The sequence below is a fragment of the Schistocerca nitens genome, chromosome 2 (genome assembly GCF_023898315.1).
Source record: "Schistocerca nitens isolate TAMUIC-IGC-003100 chromosome 2, iqSchNite1.1, whole genome shotgun sequence".
Classification (NCBI taxonomy): domain Eukaryota; kingdom Metazoa; phylum Arthropoda; class Insecta; order Orthoptera; family Acrididae; genus Schistocerca; species Schistocerca nitens.
Window position 1 is genome coordinate 674612899 of NC_064615.1, and position 20385 is coordinate 674633283.

General features: G+C 44.0%; 1 protein-coding gene across 1 annotated transcript in view; it reads left to right on the forward strand.

The window, feature by feature from the left end:
* Positions 1 to 1356: 1356 nt before the first annotated feature.
* LOC126234548 (alpha-(1,3)-fucosyltransferase 7-like) overlaps positions 1357 to 20385 on the forward strand; it is a 362065-nt gene continuing 343036 nt past the window's right edge. Inside the window, exon 1 of the mRNA XM_049943245.1 lies at positions 1357 to 1475. The gene's annotated coding sequence lies outside the window, so the exon portion shown is untranslated. The remainder of the gene's footprint in view (positions 1476 to 20385) is intronic.

Genomic DNA, 20385 nt, shown 5'->3' on the forward strand with positions numbered 1-20385 from the left:
AAAATGTAACTTTAGTGAGAATGTGTTCTAATAATTTGAACCCAATTAGCGACTTACGTTGTTGCGTAACTTACGCACATTTCAACGATAAGAAATCAGGTACTTGCTTTATCATAAAAACCATTAAGTATATACCTCAGGCATGTAGAAATAAAACTTGACTACGATATTTGTACATTCTGTGAATTTTTAAGCCCCCCACCCCCCCCCCCCCCCCCGAGGAACAAAAGTGTAACAAATTAAGTTTTAGCAAGTGCAGGGTAACTAATATTTTTAATTCAAAATTTAAAGTATTTGGATTAATTAGAAAAACAAAGTCATCAAGTCAGGAGCAATATCATTTAAACATTAAAAAGTTATGGAAGGGTAAATTCCTTTTCGGGTCATATTGACCCGAAGATAACAGCAGAACTAAACTTTGAAAGTCACAGTGATTCCCTTCGTACTAGACATTGTTAAACCTGCGATTCAGTAGAATTGCAGGCAACCATTGTCAGAAACGTGCGAAAATTAAGTCTGTACTTTCGGTTTCCAAAAATGTTCAAATGTGAGTGAAATCTTGCAGGACTTAACTGCTAAGGTCATCTGTCCCTAAGCTCACACACTACTTAACCTAAATTATCCTAAGGACAAACACACACACCCATGACCGAGGGAGGAGGACTCGAACCTCCGCGGGGACCAGCCGCACAGTGCAAGACTGCAGCGCCATAGACCACTTTTTTTTAAAATTTCATTTTTGTTCGTTTTCGTTCGTTGCATCCGATCGGGGCGGACGTCGGAAGACACCGTTTTAAGTTCGTTGTTGATCTATGAAGTCAGTCTTTTTTTTATTACAGAGGGCGGCTAACCCTCTGACTAAGCACGCTGAGCTACCGTGCCGGCTAACCGCTCGGCTAATCCCGCGCGGTTATGCCCCTTGCGGACACCTACCGTCGTACTATAACATATCGACACCTGTTACCGGCAACAGTCAATGAGCCCAGTACATGTCTGCTTTTGCCGTCTGCACCATTGGTTGCGTGAGACCACTTTTCTGACTATACGTTCCATGGGTGTAACTGTCGTGGAATATGCCCAACAGTGGTCTTTAATTATTTTCCTGAACTATATGAACAGGGTAACCGAGACGCGATCTGACAGAGTTACAGAAAGAAGCGGAATAAAGCAACCGAAGGTGTCGGTATAGAATCTGCCAAAAACTGTGACTGCAGTGGGTAATGGCACTTCCGCCGTCTACTACCTGGGAGCAATAGTTTTGAGGTGCCGCCGCAGAGGCGCTGTTGTCGGGAGTGAAGCAGCGCGCGAAATATTGGCGGAGCTCGCGTCGTCAGTTGTTCCCGTGGTGCGCGCGCACACCGCCACCGCGTCCGTGAGCTCGGCTCTAACCATGGAAGCCAATCTCTCCGGGGCGCCGACAGGCAGCAGCACCGGCGCCGGCGCCTTCGTCGTTTGCGTGCGGCTGTAGTCTGCAGGTAAACACCCGCTGCGCATTTCAGTACGTGCCAGATGTACATGCCTGCGGCGTATTGTTAGGCGAATCCAAGATACTTTCGTACTCTCTATGATGACCAGCTCTCCCGTATTTCCCGGGTTATAGCAATATTTTCTTACTCCGCCCGGCTCCCTTATTGACCCACCTGTTTTCCCGTAATATTTCGTTAGTCATCACTGTTGTAAACATTAATCCCGCGAAGTACTATCGATAGTTCAAGTTCCCTAAGCGACAGATCTCCATAAGTTTTCGTATAATAAACGATACTGTTGTCGACATATAGTCTCTTTTAGATCTGTGCTTCTACGGAAAGAAGACGGTTTGATACAAAGGACAGCAAAGATTGGAGAAAGAACTATACAGCCTATGCGTCTACAGAGGTCGTGACACGGGGAATGTTTGTTTCTCGGTCAGTACTGTATTGGCAACCCTCGCCTCATACCGATCGGTAGCTGTGCTACAAATACGCAAGTAACAAGGTCTCGCGAAAGAGGATTACAGAGACGCTCGATACGTTATTTATTTTTCAGTTGACTCACACAACACAAGAACATTTTGTAACTCTTCGAAAGAGTTCTTTCTCTTATGAACAATAAGTGGACTGTTCAGAGAAACAGCAGCAGACTGATTAAGTCAGAGATTATTATGGCTCTGAGCACTATGGGACTTAACATCTGTGGTCATCAGTCCCCTAGAACTTAGAACTACTTAAACCTAACTAACCTAAGGACATCACACACATCCATGCCCGAGGCAGGATTCGAACCTGCGACCGTAGCAGTCGCGCGGTTCCGGACTGCGCGCCTAGAACCGCTAGACCACCGCGGCCGGCCGGATTATTATGTAAATTCAAATGGTTCAAATGGCTCTGAGCACTATGGGACTCAACTGCTGAGGTCATTAGTCCCCTAGAACTTAGAACTAGTTAAACCTAACTAACCTAAGGACATCACAAACATCCATGCCCAAGGCAGGATTCGAACCTGCGACCGTAGCGGTCTTGCGGTTCCAGACTGCAGCGCCTTTAACCGCACGGCCACTTCGGCCGGCATTATGTAAATTAAATTTGATTATTGGTAGTAGGGAGCGCCAATGTTAGGCGCGTTATGGGGCCCCTTAGCGACTTGGCTGCCAAGAAATGAAAGAAAGCCAATGTGCACTCTGCGTGCATACGCGTGATGTCATTCCAGAAGTGGAAGGGGTACTTTCGGATGCCATGAAGAGTACAGGGTGCAGCCAACAGCAGGCTGTTGCTCACGTCGGTACCAATGATGCGTGTCGCTTCGGATCGGAACAGAGCGGCTAACAGAAGTGGTGAAGGCTGCCAGTCTTGCTTGAGAGATGAAAGCAGAGCTCGCCTTTTGCAGCATAGTCGACAGGACCGATTGCTGATTTTAGGTACAGAGCCTAATGGAGGGTGTGAATCAGAGTCTGAGACGGTTCTGCGACCGCGTAAGCTGCAGATTCCTCGACTTGCGTCATAGGGTGGTTGTTTTTCGAGTTCCGCTGAACAGGTCAGTAGTCAACTACACGCAGGAGGCGGCTACGCGGGTAGCAAAGACTGGGCGTTTTTTTTAGGTTAGAGGGTCTCGAGAAAACACAAAAAGGACTTCATTTTCAAAGGGTGCAGGCCGAACACTGGAAGTACCTATATACAGGAACCATCGGTCTAACAGTTGTAGCACCGAGCGAGGTGGCGCAGTGGTTAGACACTGGACTCGCATTCGGGAGGGCGACGGTTCAATCCCGCGTCCGGCCATCCTGATTTAGGTTTTCCGTGATTTCCCTAAATCACTCCAGGCAAATGCCGGGATGGTTCCTCTTAAAGAGCACGGCCGACTTCCTTCCCCATCCTTCCCTAATCCGATGAGACCGATGACCACGCTGTCTGGTCTCCTTCCACAAACCAACCAATCTAACAGTTGTAAATTGTTGTAGCTGTGTAGGGCAAGTACCAGAGATCCGAGCGCTAATAGAAATCTCTGATGCTCAAATCGTTATAGGCACTGGAAGTTGGCAAAAGCCGAAGATAAGTTCAGCCGAAATTTTTTCGAAAAATCTAGCAGTGTTTCGCAAGGATAGGCTACACACAGTTGGCGGTGGCGTGTTCAAAAATTGGTTCAAATGGCTCTGAGCACTATGGGACTTAACGGCTATGGTCATCAGTCCCCTAGAACTTAGAGCTACTTAAACCTGACTAACCTAAGGCTACCACACAACACCCAGTCATCACGAGGCAGAGAAGGTGGCGTGTTTGTTGCTGTTAGAAGTAGTTTACCTTTCGCGAAATTGAAGTACATAGTTCCTGTGCGTTAGCATGGGCAGAAGTTATTCTTGGCAACCGGAATAAATAATAATAGGATCCTTTTACCGATCTTCCAAATCAGATGATATAAGTACTGAAGGGTTGAAATAAAACTTGACTTTCATTTCAAACACGTACCCGACTCATACAATTATAGTTCTCGGCGACTTTAATTTACCCTTGATATGTTGGCGAAAATACATGTTTAAATCAGGCGCTACCCATAAAACTTCATCCGAAATTGTCTAAATGCATTCTCTGAAAAAATTATTTCGAGCAGTTAATTCATGAGCCTACGCGAGCAGTAAATGGTTGTGAAAACACACTTGACCTCTTAGCAACAAATAATCCTGCGCTAATAACGAGCATCAAAACGGATATAGGGATTAGTGAACACGGGGTAGGGAGACTGAATATTTCAACTCCCAAATCCACCAAAAATAAACGAAACATAAACCTATTCAAAAAATCAGATAAGAACTCACTTGATGCCTTCCTGAGAGATAATCACCGCGTCTTTCAGTGAACAATGTAGGTGTAGACCAGATGTGGCTCGAATTCAAAGAAATAGTATCGGCAGCAATTGAGAGGTTTATACCAAATAAATTAACAAACGGCGGAGATGATCCTCCTTGGTACACAAGACGGGTCAGGGTACTGTTTCAGAAAGAACGAAAAAAACATGCCAAGTTTAAAAGGGCGCAAAATCTCCAAGATAGACGATCTTTCACAGAAGCTCGAAATTAGCGCGGACTTCAACGCGAGATGCTTGTAATAGTTTCCACAACGAAACTTTGTCTCGAAAACTGGCTGAAAATCCAAAGAGATTCTGGTAGTACGTGAAGTGTGCTAGCGCAAGACACAACCAATGCCTTCCCTGCGCGATAGCAGTGGAAATACTATCGCGTACAATGCTACCAAAGCCGAGTTACTAAACACAGCCTTCCGAAATTCTTTGACCAAAGAACACGAAGTAAATATTCCAGAATTTGAATCACGAACAGCTGCAAACATGAGTAAAGGAGAGGTAGATATCCTCGGAGTAGTGAAGCAACTTAAATCACTTAACAAAAGCAAGTCTTCCCGTCCATACTGTGTATCAGTTCAGAGTATGTTGATACAATAGTTCCGTACTTAACAATCATATCCAACCGTTCACTCGACGAAAGATTCGTACCAAAAGGAGAAAGGAAGTAGTAGTAATTCACTAAGTCACAGGCCCATATCATTGTCCGCGTCGATGTCAGGGCGACCGAATGCTGCGGAAAGGGGCCCGGGCTCGATTCCCGGCTGGGTCGGAGATCTTCTTCGCTCGGGGACTGGGTGTTGTGTTGTCTCCATCATACCATCATCCCATTGACACACAAGTCGCCGAAGAGGCGTCAAGTCAAAAGACTTGCAGCAGGCGACCGATCAACCCGACGGGAGGCCCTAGCCACACGACATTTCATTTCATGTCAGGCCAATATCATTAACGTCGACATGCAGCGGATTTTGGAATTTATATTGAGTTCTAACTTTATGAACTGCCTCGAAGAAAACGGCCTATTGACACACAGTCAACACGGATTCAGAAAACATCGTTTTTGTGAAGCACAGCTAGCTATTTACTCACACGAAGTGTTGAGTGCTATTGACAAGGGACGTCAAATTGATTCCGTATTTCTAGATTTCCAGACACTGTACCACACAAGCGGCTTGCAGTCAAATTTCGTGGTTATGGAATATCATCTCAGTTATGTGGCTGGAATCGCGATATGTGAGAGAGGTCACAGTTTGTAGTACTTGGCGGAAAGTCATCGAGTAAGTGATTTCTGGTGTTCCCCGAGGTAGTATTACGGACCCTCTGCCGTTCCTTATTTATATAAACGATTTGGCAGACAATTTGAGCAGCCGTCATAGGTTGTTTGCAGATGATGCTGTCGTTTATCGCTTAGTAAAATCATCAGAAGATCAAAACAAATTGCAAAACGATTTATAAAAGACATCTGTGTGTCGCAAAAATTGGAAATGGACCCTAAATGACGAAAAGTGTGAGGTTATCCAGATGAGTGCTAAGAGGAATACTTTAAACGTCAGTTACACGATAAATCAGTCAAATACAAAGGCCGTAAATTCAACTAAAAACCTAGGAATTACAATTACGAACAACTTAAATTGGAAGGAATCCATATAAAATGTTGTGGGGAAGGCTAACCAAAGATTGCGTTTTATTGGCAGGACACTCAGAAAATGTCTATTTGGTGTCACCGCCAGACACCATACTTGCTAGGTGGTAGCCTTTAAATCGGCCGCGGTCCGTTAGTATACGTCGGACCCGCGTGTCGCCACTATCAGTGATTGCAGACCGAGCGCTGCCACACGGCAGGTCTAGAGAGACTCCCTAGCACTCGCCCCAGTTGTACAGCCGACTTTGCTAGCTTTGGTTCACTGATTACAGACGCTCTCATTTACAGAGACGACAGTTTAACATAGCCTTCAGCTACGTCATTTGCTACGACCTAGCAAGGTGCCATATTCAGTTACTATGTCTTCTGAACAGATAATATTGTGACTCATGTACCGTCAAGAGCGACGTTCATCATTAATGAATTAAAGTTAGGTATCAAACTAATTACGTACGCTTTCTGAATTCTAATTCCTTGTCATGTTCCAGACCTCACGTCAGTATAGTTCTTCCCTCCTCACGCCAGCCTGCGTGAGCTAAAACGCGTGCATTTCGGCCTCCATTCGTTACACGGTGTTGGCTCTTCTGCCAACACAACAGTCTACTAAAGAGACTGTCTACACTCTGCTTCTCCGTCTTCTTTTAGAAAACTGCTGCGAGGCGAGAGATGCTTGCCAGATAGGATTGACGGAGTACGTCGAGAAATTTCAAAGAAGGGCAGCACGTTTTGTATTATCGCGAAAGAGGGGAGGGAGTGTCACTGACATTATACAGGGTTTTTCGTTGCGTCAGGACCTTCTCACAAAATTTCAATCACCAATTTTCTCCTGCAAATACGAAAATATTCTGTTGACTCCGACCTGCATAGGGAGAAACGATCATCATAATAAAATACGGGAAATCAGAGCTCGCAGGGAAAGATATGGGTGTTCGTTTTTTCCGCGCGCTGTACGAGATTGGAATAATAGAGATGGTGAAGGTGATTCGATGAACCCTATATCAGGCACTTAAATATGATTTGCGAATGTAGGTGTAGATGAAAACTGCAAAAACTATTTTAAATTTGCACAAGAAGAAAAACATTGCAGAGTTCTACAGTTTTCGAAAATAAGGGCTTGTAGCGCGTATATGATACATATGTGTGTGCAAATTTGTGTATTACATGCGAAGAACAAATAAATTGTTTTCTTTGATACTATTAGAATCATTTTTAAGAATACCATAGATCCAAAACTGAGGGGATACTCATAGGTGCGTAACACGTCAGAAAACTTTATATAACAAAGATATTTAAAAGATCTGAGTGTAATGCGGAAACCCCGCGATCAGCAGTCCTTAAGACTACGTGATAGTCGACCGACCTCTTTGTCGTCCTCAGTCATTCATAATTGGAGACGATATGCACCGGACTCCCGGCTGTTGACGACGTTCAGAACTTGGAGTCCAGGCAGCTCCTTAATCGGAACACGAGGCTGAGTGCAACCCTGTCCAGTCGTCCCACCAGGGAAAAACTCCTGTCTGTACCAGGAAACGAAAGCGGGTCTCCCGCATGAGGGTCTGTCACGTTGACCACGTTTTTTTTTATTTGTTTCTTCATTTTGATCGTTACTGTTCTCGGCGTTTGGTCTGGGCGGACGTCACAGCTGCTCAAGATGGCCGTTGAACACTTCACTCAATTTTTTTTTTTTTTTTTTTTTTTATTACAGAGGGCAACCAGCTCTCTGACAGAATACACTGTGGTACCATGCCGGCACAACCATCTATAGAGGCGGACCGAGTACTGATTTCTGAATTTGTACCACAAATGAGTCTTATTACACGCTTTTACCTTCTAAAAACATTATCTCCTTTTGTGGAGTTAACCATAATATGATACCATATGTTAACAGAATCTTCCATCGGGTCTTGGCAGAACAAAATCATAATAAAGGAAAAACACCAGTTTGCTTTTGTTCTACAATATTACTTTTATTGTGTTAACCGGTTTTCGGCTTACAAGGCCATCTTCAGACATGTCCGAAGATGGCCTTCTAAGCCAAAAACCGGTTAACACAATAAAAGTACTATTGTAGAACAAAAGCAAACTTGTGCTTTTCATTTATTATGATACCATATGATATTTTACGTAAAAGTAAGCAAAATATGTCTTTTTTTTTAATTTATGTTTCGACTCCCACCTATTCCAAGGAAATTCAACGTTGTTGTGCTGTAAAAATTTATGACTACTAAATGTTTTTTAAACCTCCCTTGAAATCGTCGTCAGATGTTCGTCATCTCCCTTAAAACCATTTCCAAATTATGGTCGCCCTAGTAGGCACGCAGTAGTGGATACGAGTAATATGGGATACTGACTCATCTCAAAATAATTGCAAACGTGACGTACTCAGGAAATCGGCAAACATTTAGTTTGTTTGGATTCTATCAGATTCATTTTTCATTCTATAGACCTTCAAACAAGGGGATACTCGTAGGTATGTAACATATCAGAAAACTTTTTTTTTTCTGGTCAGCAAAGTTTATTTAGAGCTAAGGTCGGGAGGCTCGTATTTAATGAGCCAGCCTTACTAGTGACGAAGACACAAGCCAAAATACCAGCTGAAGCGAAGATAGTTCTTTATGGTGCGAACGTAGGAAACGATCTAGCGAAAATGGAAAATGTTCTAACGGTGATACTATGTGATACCGTCTGTGTTTATGTTTCCAAAAGCTTTGTGCGAAAACACGATTTTTCGCGGGATCGTATCTCAAGTTCTATTGATAACAGAATGGATGGGTGAAATGTTTTGGATAGTCATTGGCCTAGCGACCATTCGGAAGAACGGGCATCGTGTTCAAAAATGGTTCAAATGGCTCTGAGCACTATGGGACTCAACTGCTGTGGTTATCAGTCCCCTAGAACTTAGATCCACTTAAACCTAACTAACCTAAGGACATCACACACATCCACGCCCGAGGCAGGATTCGAACCTGCGACCGTAGCAGTCCCACGGTTCCGGACTGCGCGCCTAGAACCGCGAGACCACCGCGGCCGGCAACGGGCATCGTGTGCCTGTCCTACAGTACAGGGATATATTTAAACGTTACACACTTCCTACAGCCCAGGCAAATTGAGAAAATCGTTTAGTTTTTCTGCATTAGGGCTGGTCTAGGTTGGACCTCAGGTGGATTACAAAAGCACCATTTGTTCACTGGCGGCTCTTGAGAAAACTCCAAAAAACAATGATTTTTGAGTGCGAAAAGTACGAATTGCGAGGATGGCCACTTCTATGATTTCCATTCACGGCAGTATGGCAGACCGTCAAAATTTTTACCATATGTTCCCAAGAACGCTCTGTCTCTGTATAATGGGCAACTCACGGCTATACAAATACATCCACAGTGGTACTACAGTGACAACAAATTGGCTGGAAATCATCTCAACATGTGTGAAGAGAACTTAAAGCGACTGCCAAAAGTATTAAATTCAATAAAATATTTAAGATAAAAATCATAAGCCGTTTTCCATTAAAAGTGATCCATGAGAAAATTACGCAGAAAAAATGTAAAGCAAATGATTTTGTGATAACCTTATACTGTGTGTACTTATTTGTTGCGGTTCTAGGCGCTACAGTCCGGAACCGCGCGACCGCTACGGTCGTAGGTTCGAATCCTGCCTCGGGCATGGACGTGTGTGATGTCCTTAGGTTAGTTAGGTTTAAGTAGTTCTAAGTTCTAGGGGACTGATTACCTCAGAAGTTAAGTCTCATAGTGCTCAGAGCCATTTTGAACTTATTTGTTGTTTAGATCTGTCAAAGTGTCTTAGTGTGTCGGAGTATATGAATGAAATGTCAAAACTTGATTGACATATAGGATTCGTTGTATACAAGCAGTACATCTTGCTGTAGCAGGCAAAAGAAGGGCACCAGCGGGAAAATGTTCCTGTCAAAACACAAAAAGGCAAAAAAGCTCCTCTTTTAAACACTCTGATAGAAAAGTGTGGAACCAGGTACCTAATTCCTTATTCCCCTTACTCACCAAAAATTTTGCCATGCCAATATGTTCTCGCTCTTTGTGATGAAATAGGGTAGTAGAGAGACAGTGACTGTGGAATAGAGAGGAAACGCCGGTAGTGGGAGACAAAGAGAGAGTGGTGGTGGGAGAGAGAATGTGGCAGTGAAAGAGAAAAAGAAATGCATGAAGGCAACAGCAGTAGAAAACAAAGAGAGAGGAGATATTGACGGCCAGTGAGAGACAGTAGTGGTAAAAGAGAAACAGAGATGGATGGAGACAGAAGCAGTGGAAGAAAAAGAGAGAGGAGCCAGTGGAAATCAAAAATGCTGATCAGTGGAGACCATACAAGTTGCACTCGCCAGAAATTCTGAGTCCCCGAGGTAAGGTGGACACAGTGGCAATGGAAAAAAATACAAAAGGAGACAGTATAATTGGGAGAGAAGACTGTGACCATGGGTTACATGTAAATCAATGGGAAAAAAGGGAGACAGTAGGAGAGAGACACATAGACAGTAGCAGTGAGTGGAGATGGTGATTATGGGGGCTTAACGAAAAAGATTCTGGGTAAAAAAAGCGCGAATATGTTCGCATGCCAAACTTTTGTTGAAGAGGACGGAATGACGATTTGGGCAGCTGGTTTCCCATTTTTTTCTGTCAGTCTTTTAAAGACGAACATATTCACCTTTTCCATCCTCCGATTGGAGCACTTTCCGCTGGTTTTAACTTGATCGCAAAGCTTGACACAAAGTGCTGTGGGTTGCGAGAAATGGCGATGAACCGGTCTCGGGTAGACTCCGCTAGTTATCATCTAAAACCTTACCTAAGTGCGGTTTTCAGGCAGTTTTCTGCAGTCTGCAAACTAAAATATTTGATCGGTGCATAGCCACTAATTTAACGCGTGTCGAAGGTACGTGCTTTCATCATCAGGAATGTTTACGTACAAGAGGGTTTACTGCTTATTTGCTTCCTGTTACCTACGCAAGGTCCTGACACTGAATAAAGTTGAAAAATATAAAACGACATAAAAATCAACAAAAATTTAGTGGTCACTTCCTCTGTAACTGTGTCTTTTTAAAGTATAGCCCATCAGCATCTGTGATTCTGTAAATAAGTGTATGCTGGTAGTAAACGTTGACAGCGACCCAGTGCAGAAATTCGTGCGCGCGGCCGCTCCTCCACCAGGGAAACACGTCCGGACATCAACACGCTCGAGGCGTGTCATAAAATACATATACATAAAGACAGAATGTCACAGGCAGAAGACACAAATAACTTTCCTCACTCAGGATAACGGACACTTGAAGCGAGCAGTAGGACATCGACACCTGTAGTCCGCAAGCAATTTGCGGTGAGAGAAGATACATGCGGTATCATTATATTGACCTCGTTCCCTGTTCCATCTGCGAATAGGAAGAACTACTGTAGGCGACACTCCGCATGAACTCTAATTCTCCGGATTTTCTCGCTGTCGTCATTTCGCAAAGAGTTTGTGGGAGGAACTAATATGTTGCTGAACTCTTCCTCGAACGTACTCTCTCGAAATTTCAGTAGGAAACCTCTCCGTGATGCACAATACCCCTCTTGGAGCGTGTGTAACTGTAGTTTGTTGAACGTCTTCGTAATTTTCTCGCGGTGACCAAACGATCCCGTAACGAAACGCCACGCAATTCGTTGTATCTTGTCTGTCTCTGCTACTGAACCGGTCAAGTATCGGTTGGACAAGCTACTTCCTTCTGGGATAAGTTGCATCTCCTTAAGATTGTTCCCATGAATATCAGTCTATCCTCTGATTTTCTTACTATTTGTTTTAAGTGAGTCGCTCCGGATGGTTACTTGTAGATATTTTAAGTTAGTTAATGTTACCAGCAATTTGTCACCGATAATATAATTATACAAAAAATGGCTCTGAGCACTATGGAACTTAACTTCTGAGGTCTTCAGTCCCCTAGAACTTAGAACTACTTAAACCTAACTAACCTAAGGACATCACACACATCCATGCCCAAGGCAGGATTCGAACCTGCGACCGTAGCGGTCGCATGGTTCCAGACTGTAGGGCCTAGAACCGCTCGACCAATAATTATATAGTGCTGGATTTTTTTCCCTATGTATGCGCAAAAGTCACATTTATTTACGTTTAAGGTCAACAACCTTCTGATTATTTATTTATTTATTTTACCAGCTTTGCTATGGCTCAGTCTGCTTAAATGGGAGAGAAAGAATTACTACACATTTCTAATATATACGGCAATTCAATATACGTCCGAACATCCTTTCTCTCTCCTGTCTCTGCCCATTTCCTGCCTCCCCTTTCTTTGTCCATCTGCTCCTCCTACCCCTTCTTTCTGTCCCTCGCCTCTTTCACCATCTCCATCCATTTTCTCCTGATTCGTCTCTCTCTCTCTCTCTCTCCATCGCCTCCTGTTTCCCCTCCCTCTCCTCCTCCCCGTCCAGCCTATCACGTCCTCCCCACTTTCTCTCTCCCTCTTCCTCTCAACTCTCTCTCTCCATTTCCTCCGGCCTCCACTCTCTCTCCATCTCCTCCACCTACTTTTCTATGTCTGATTCCTCCCACGCATCTGTCCATCTCCTCTTTCCCCCCTCTCTCTGACCTTGAGCCTCGTTTATTGTTATTGCAAATTCAGATTCTGTAGTAGTTTTCTAATCATAAACCAACAATCCACAAATACAGGTTTCCTGTTTCTTTGTAACGTTATATATACAGGGTGAGTCAGGAGGGAAGTTAAAGGCTTCGAGGGGTGACAGTATTAGTCAATCTGAACAAAAAACTTCATATGGACGTATGTCATATTCCGAATGCTTTCCGAGATAGAACACATTTATCATCAATTTTGTACGTTTCTGTTGAATAACTCGAAAACTGCACCCTACAGCGCAAACGTGCCACAGTACAAAATTAAACTATATTAAATTTCCTAGAAAAAACGTCCTCTTCATTTTTTACTCTAGAACTAATGGTTTGTGCGAAGAGAGCGCGAGAATGTTGAAAAACTCGTTCGAAGCGAGTCGACCTGCCAGGCAGGTAATGTTCAGATACTTACAAATACCTAACATATTCCCATTTTCAGACATTGGCTGGTAACACGAGGAAGAAACATCACGATTTACGGTACAGCGATACTGGAAGCTGTTAGAGCTCAGAGCCAACAGGCGTTTACTGGTGCAATGGTACCAGTTGCAGTCTCCTTCCCCCAATTGCGTACCATCTTGGATAGGACTGTGCTGACTGGAATGTCGAGCATGGTAATTATCTGTTCCGCGGCTGGAACTTTTGTCAAAGTAAATTCGTAGGGAAGTTAGAATTTCCTTGTGTGAATCATTTTCTTCCCCCCCCCCCGCCCCCCCACACCCCCCCACCACCCACCCCTCTTCTTTTTAATGATCCTTCTTATTTCTTGACATGAGGAAGAAATTTCTAAGTGGCACATCTGGAATACGGCATTGTATGGAACTGAAATGAGGACTGCCAGAAGTCCGGAGAAGTATACGTTGGAAACAACTGTTATATGGTGGTATCGATCTGGCCTTGTAACATTAACCAAAACGGCCTTGCTGTGCTGGTACTGCGAACGGCTGAAAGCAAGGGGAAACTACAGCCGTATTTTTTCCCGAGGACATGCAGCTTTACTGTATGATTAAATGATGATGGCGTCCTCTTGGGTAAAATATTCCGGAGGTTAAATAGTCCCCCATTCGGATCTCCGGGCGGGGACTACTCAAGAGGACGTTGTTATCAGGAGAAAGAAAACTGGCATTCTACGGATCGGAGCGTGGAATGTCAGATCCCTTAATCGGGCAGGTAGGTTAGAAAATTTAAAAAGGGAAATGGATAGGTTAAAGTTAGATATAGTGGGAATTAGTGAAGTTCGGTGGCAGGAGGAACAAGACTTTTGGTCAGGTGATTACAGGGTTATAAATACAAAATAAAATAGGGGTAATGCAGGAGTGGGTTTAATAATGAATAAAAAAATAGGAGTGCGGGTTAGCTACTACAAACAGTATAGTGAACGCATTATTGTGGCCAAGATAGACACAAAGCCCATGCCTACTACAGTAGTACAAGTTTATATGCCAACTAGCTCTGCAGATGATGAAGAAATTGATGAAATTTATGACGAGATAAAAGAAATTATTCAGGTAGTGAAGGGAGACGAAAATTTAATAGTCATGGGTGACTGGAATTCGTCAGTAGGAAAAGGGAGAGAAGGAAACATAGTAGGTGAATATGGATTGGAGCTAAGAAATGAAAGAGGAAGCCGCCTTGTAGAATTTTGCACAGAGCATAACTTAATCATAGCTAACACTTGGTTCAAGAATCATAAGAGAAGGTTGTATACCTGGAAGAATCCTGGAGATACTAAAAGGTATCAGATAGATTATATAATGGTAAGACAGAGATTTAGGAACCAGGTTTTAAATTGTAAGACATTTCCAGGGGCAGATGTGGATTCTGACCACAATCTATTGGTTATGAACTGCAGATTGAAACTGAAGAAACTGCAAAAAGGTGGGAATTTAAGGAGATGGGACCTGGATAAACTGAATGAACCAGAGGTTGTAGAGAGTTTCAGGGAGAGCATAAGGGAACAATTGACAGGAATGGGGGAAAGAAATACAGTAGAAGAAGAATGGGTAGCTCTGAGGGATGAAGTAGTTAAGGTAGCAGAGGATCAAGTAGGTAAAAAGACGAGGGCTAATAGAAATCCTTGGGTAACACAAGAAATATTGAATTTAATTGATGAAAGGAGAAAATATAAAAATGCAGTAAATGAAGCAGGCAAAAAGGAATACAAACGTCTCAAAAATGAGATCGACAGGAAGTGCAAAATGGCTAAGCAGGGATGGCTAGAGGACAAATGTAAGGATGTAGAGGCTTGTCTCACTAGGGGTAAGATAGATACTGCCTACAGGAAAATTAAAGAGACCTTTGGAGAGAAGAGAACCACTTGTATGAATATCAAGAGCTCAGATGGCAACCCAGTTCTAAGCAAAGAAGGGAAGGCAGAAAGGTGGAAGGAGTATATAGAGGGTTTATACAAGGGCGATGTACTTGAGGACAATATTATGGAGATGGAAGAGGATGTAGATGAAGATGAAATGGGAGACACTGCGTGAAGAATTTGATGGAGCACTGAAAGACCTAAGTCGAAACAAGGCCCCGGGAGTAGACAACATTCTATTGGAACTACTGACGATCCTGGGAGAGCCAGTCATGACAAAACTCTACCATCTGGTGAGCAAGATGTATGAGACAGGCGAAATACCCATAGACTTCAAGAAGAATATAATAATTCCAATCCCTAAGAAAGCAGGTGTTGACAGATGTGAAAATTACCGAACTATCAGTTTAATAAGTCACAGCTGCAAATTACTAACGCGAATTCTTTACAGACGAATGGAAAAACTGGTAGAAGCGGACCTCGGGGAAGATCAGTTTGGATTCCGTAGAAATGTTGGAACACGTGAGGCAATACTAACCTTACGACTTATCTTAGAAGAAAGATTAAGAAAAGGCAAACCTACGTTTCTAGCATTTGTAGACTTAGAGAAAGCTTTTGACAACGTTAACTGGAATACTCTCTTTCAAATTCTGAAGGTGGTAGGGGTAAAATACAGGGAGCGAAAGGCTATTTACAATTTGTACAGAAACCAGATGGCAGTTATAAGAGTCGAGGGGCATGAAAGGGAAGCAGTGGTTGGGAACGGAGTGAGACAGGGTTGTAGCCTCTCCCCGATGTTATTCAATCTGTATATTGAGCAAGCAGTAAAGGAAACAAAAGAAAAATTCGGAGTAGGTATTAAAATTCATGGAGAAGAAATAAAAACTTTGAGGTTCGCCGATGACATTGTAATTCTGTCAGAGACAGCAAAGGACTTGGAAGAGCAGTTGAACGGAATGGACAGTGTCTTGAAAGGAGGATATAAGATGAACATCAACAAAAGCAAAACGAGGATAATGGAATGTAGTCAAATTAAATCGGGTGATGCTGAGGGGATTAGATTAGGAAATGAGACACTTAAAGTAGTAAAGGAGTTTTGCTATTTAGGGAGCAAAATAACTGATGATGGTCGAAGTAGAGAGGATATAAAATGTAGACTGGCAATGGCAAGGAAAGCGTTCCTCAAGAAGAGAAATTTGTTAACATCGAGTACATATTTAAGTGTCAGGAAGTCGTTTCTGAAAGTATTTGTATGGAGTGTAGCCATGTATGGAAGTGAAACATGGACGATAACCAGTTTGGACAAGAAGAGAATAGAAGCTTTCGAAATGTGGTGCTACAGAAGAATGCTGAAGATAAGGTGGGTAGATCACGTAACTAATGAGGAGGTATTGAATAGGATTGGGGAGAAGAGAAGTTTGTGGCACAACTTGACTAGAAGAAGGGATCGGTTGGTAGGACATGTTTTGAGGCACCAAGGGATCACAAATTTAGCATTGGAGGGCAGCGTGGAGGGTAAAAATCGTAGAGGGAGACCAAGAGATGAATACACTAAGCAGATTCAGAAGGATGTAGGTTGCAGTAGGTACTGGGAGATGAAGAAGCTTGCACAGGATAGAGTAGCGTGGAGAGCTGCATCAAACCAGTCTCAGGACTGAAGACCACAACAACAACAACAAATTCTTGGGATTACAACTTGACAGAAAATTCATTTGGGAGGAGCATACTACATAATTTATGAAGCACTTTAATGTTGATGTTGACAGACGTATGTGACATAAAAATAAAAAAAAAATTGCTTAGTTCGCGTACTTTCATTACGTAATGTCATAAGGGGTTATTTATGCGGTAACAGATGAATCCAAGCCAATATTCTCAGAATCCAAAAGCGCGTAATACGAATTACATGTGTTTAAATCAAGAATGTCCTCCAGAGGGCTTTTCAAGAACTGGGGAGACTAACTAGTACATCCCAATACATTTACTCCTTAACGCAATCATAAATAATACACCCCTTTCAAACCAACAGCTACTAGAAATAAGACCAAAGACTCAAAATCACTTACTTTCGCCCAGAAAGATGTCCATTATTCATGAACACATATTTTATTAACTTGTCAGCACCCATAAGAAGTTTAACTACTAATAAAGCCAAAGAATTTGTTGGTGGCCAACACCTTCTACTTGTTTGAGTAAATTTCTTAGTATAACCGACTGATATGTACAGATTATTGTTGATATAAAATAACTTGAGAGTAACGTAAAACCTTACTTTGCCCTTCTTCGCTGCGCTGGATTAGCCGAGCGGTCTGAGGGGCTGCAGTCATGGACTGTGCGGCTGGTCCCGGCGGAGGTTCGAGTCCTCCCTCGGGCGTGGGTGTGTGTGTTTGTCCTTAGGAAAATTTAGGTGAAGTAGTGTGTAAGCTTAGGGACTGATGACCTTAGCAGTTAAGTCCCATAAGAGTGAACACGCATTTGAACTTTTTTTTTTTGCCCATCTTCAGAGCAGTAGCGTGAGCACTGGAGATAAATGTTGTTAACTGATTGCCGGCCGCTATGGCCGAGCAGTTCTAGGTGCTTCAATCCGGAACCGCGCTTCTGATACGGTCGCAGGTTCGAATCCTGCCTCGGGCATGGATGTGTGTGATGTTCTTAGGTTCATTAGGTTTAAGTAGTTCTAAGTCTAGGGGGGTGATGACCTCATATGTTAAGTCCCATAGGGCTTAGAGCCATTTGAACGATTTTTGTTAACTGATTTTCTGTTTGATCGTATTCACGTCATTGTACATTCACGTGAATTGTGACAGCTTTGTTACTAAGTTTTAAATGAAAATAAGATTTAAATTTTTTACGTTATTCCACTCCCATGACGATAATTTTATTTGCGATGTCTGGAAGATGCATTAGCATACGTCTTTTTCATTGTAAGTACGTGTTGTGTGTTATTTTTGTATGACATACTCTGCATACTTGAGGAACTTCTCACTCTACACCTATGGAGGAAAACGTGAATCTAATGTAGTACAATAAAAATAACATAACGAGGCGCTAGAATGAACAGTAGCCTGGAAAAATAGTAGACAAACAATAGGGATATTGTGTGTACTAGTTGGCTCGAGATATAAAATTATCACAAGATATGAAAAGGTGGTGAATGGCATAAAACCAATGGAATGACTGCTGAAAGGAAGAAAAAAAAATTGCTGCAACTTCGGGAACTCGCATGTCGCGGGCCTTATGTGCAAGTATTTTCTCGTAGGGGGTTGATGACTGCCTGTAGAGACAAGTCTTAGCATAATGGAGATGGTAAAATGCGGTACCAGAGCAGAGCATAGTCTTCTGGAATAGCGCCAAGGTTAAAGCTCCCATTCGTTCAGACCATCACCGTCCCTACCAAGTGCTCTCACTTCCTGAGGTACAGTTCTCAGACGTAGAATTCGCCAATTTTCCAGTCAAATACTGGCGATCATCATGCTTCGAACCAGCTTCCTCTGGTTAGAGCATCACCGTAGAAGCAACCTCGGCTACGATGCACGCCAGTCCTTCGCTAGAGCTGTTGCGTAATGCGTGAACGGATGCAACAGGAAGTGCATAACTAAGCCAATATCTTCTTCGTCGTTGAACACGGCAGTTATAAATCACGAGAGTCCTTCACATCATTCAGATGACTGCAGGTGATGTCTTGAAATGAGATACGGTAGAAGAGGACGCTTTGGAGGTAAAGCCTAGCACCACACTACGATTATCTGGACACATAGTAAGAGAAGAGCTTATAGAGAAAAAGTAGCTTTCAAAACATCACTTCTGCGAGTCCTTTTTTACGTATATTTATCGGTTTTCGGATCTGTACCAATACACTCCTGGCAATGGCAAAAAGAACACATTGACACCGGTGTGTCAGACCCACCATACTTGCTCCGGACACTGCGAGAGGGCTGTACAAGCAATGATCACACGCACGGCACAGCGGACACACCAGGAACCGCGGTGTTGGCCGTCGAATGGCGCTAGCTGCGCAGCATTTGTGCACCGCCGCAGTCAGTGTCAGCCAGTTTGCCGTGGCATACGGAGCTCCATCGCAGTCTTAACACTGGTAGCATGCCGCGACAGCGTGGACGTGAACCGTATGTGCAGTTGACGGACTTTGAGCGAGGGCGTATAGTGGGCATGCGGGAGGCCGGGTGGACGTACCGCCGAATTGCTCAACACGTGGGGCGTGAGGTCTCCACAGTACATCGATGTTGTCGCCAGTGGTCGGCGGAAGGTGCACGTGCCCGTCGACCTGGGACCGGACCGCAGCGACGCACGGTTGCACGCCAAGACCGTAGGATCCTACGCAGTGCCGTAGGGGACCGCACCGCCACTTCCCAGCAAATTAGGGACACTGTTGCTCCTGGGGTATCGGCGAGGACCATTCGCAACCGTCTCCATGAATCTGGGCTACGGTCCCGCACACCGTTAGGCCGTCTTCCGCTCACGCCCCAACATCGTGCAGCCCGCCTCCAGTGGTGTCGCGACAGGCGTGAATGGAGGGACGAATGGAGACGTGTCGTCTTCAGCGATGAGAGTCGCTTCTGCCTTGGTGCCAATGATGGTCGTATGCGTGTTTGGCGCCGTGCAGGTGAGCGCCACAATCAGGACTGCATACGACCGAGGCACACAGGGCCAACACCCGGCATCATGGTGTGGGGAGCGATCTCCTACACTGGCCGTACACCACTGGTGATCGTCGAGGGGACACTGAATAGTGCACGGTACATCCAAACCGTCATCGAACCCATCGTTCTACCATTCCTAGACCGGCAAGGGAACTTGCTGTTCCAACAGGACAATGCACGTCCGCATGTATCCCGTGCCACCCAACGTGCTCTAGAAGGTGTAAGTCAACTACCCTGGCCAGCAAGATCTCCGGATCTGTCCCCCATTGAGCATGTTTGGGACTGGATGAAGTGTCGTCTCACGCGGTTTGCACGTCCGGCACGAACGCTGGTCCAACTGAGGCGCCAGGTGGAAATGGCATGGCAAGCCGTTCCACAGGACTACATCCAGCATCTCTACGATCGTCTCCATGGGAGAATAGCAGCCTGCATTGCTGCGAAAGGTGGATATACACTGTACTAGTGCCGACATTGTGCATGCTCTGTTGCCTGTGTCTATGTGCCTGTGGTTCTGTCAGTGTGATCATGTGATGTATCTGACCCCTAGGAATGTGTCAATAAAGTTTCCCCTTCCTGGGACAATGAATTCACGGTGTTCTTATTTCAATTTCCAGGAGTGTATATGAAATGTGCATTCACAGAAAAAATTCCAACCACAGTCTTTACTTACTGCAAAGAGTTTATTGAGTCCCGTGATCGTGTCACAGAGGCGCTAAACAGATTTTGAAGGGAAATTCTACAATGAAAACCATGGGAAAGAGGCCGTTATTAGTTCGCATCAGATAAATCACAGAGCCTAACAGAAGCTA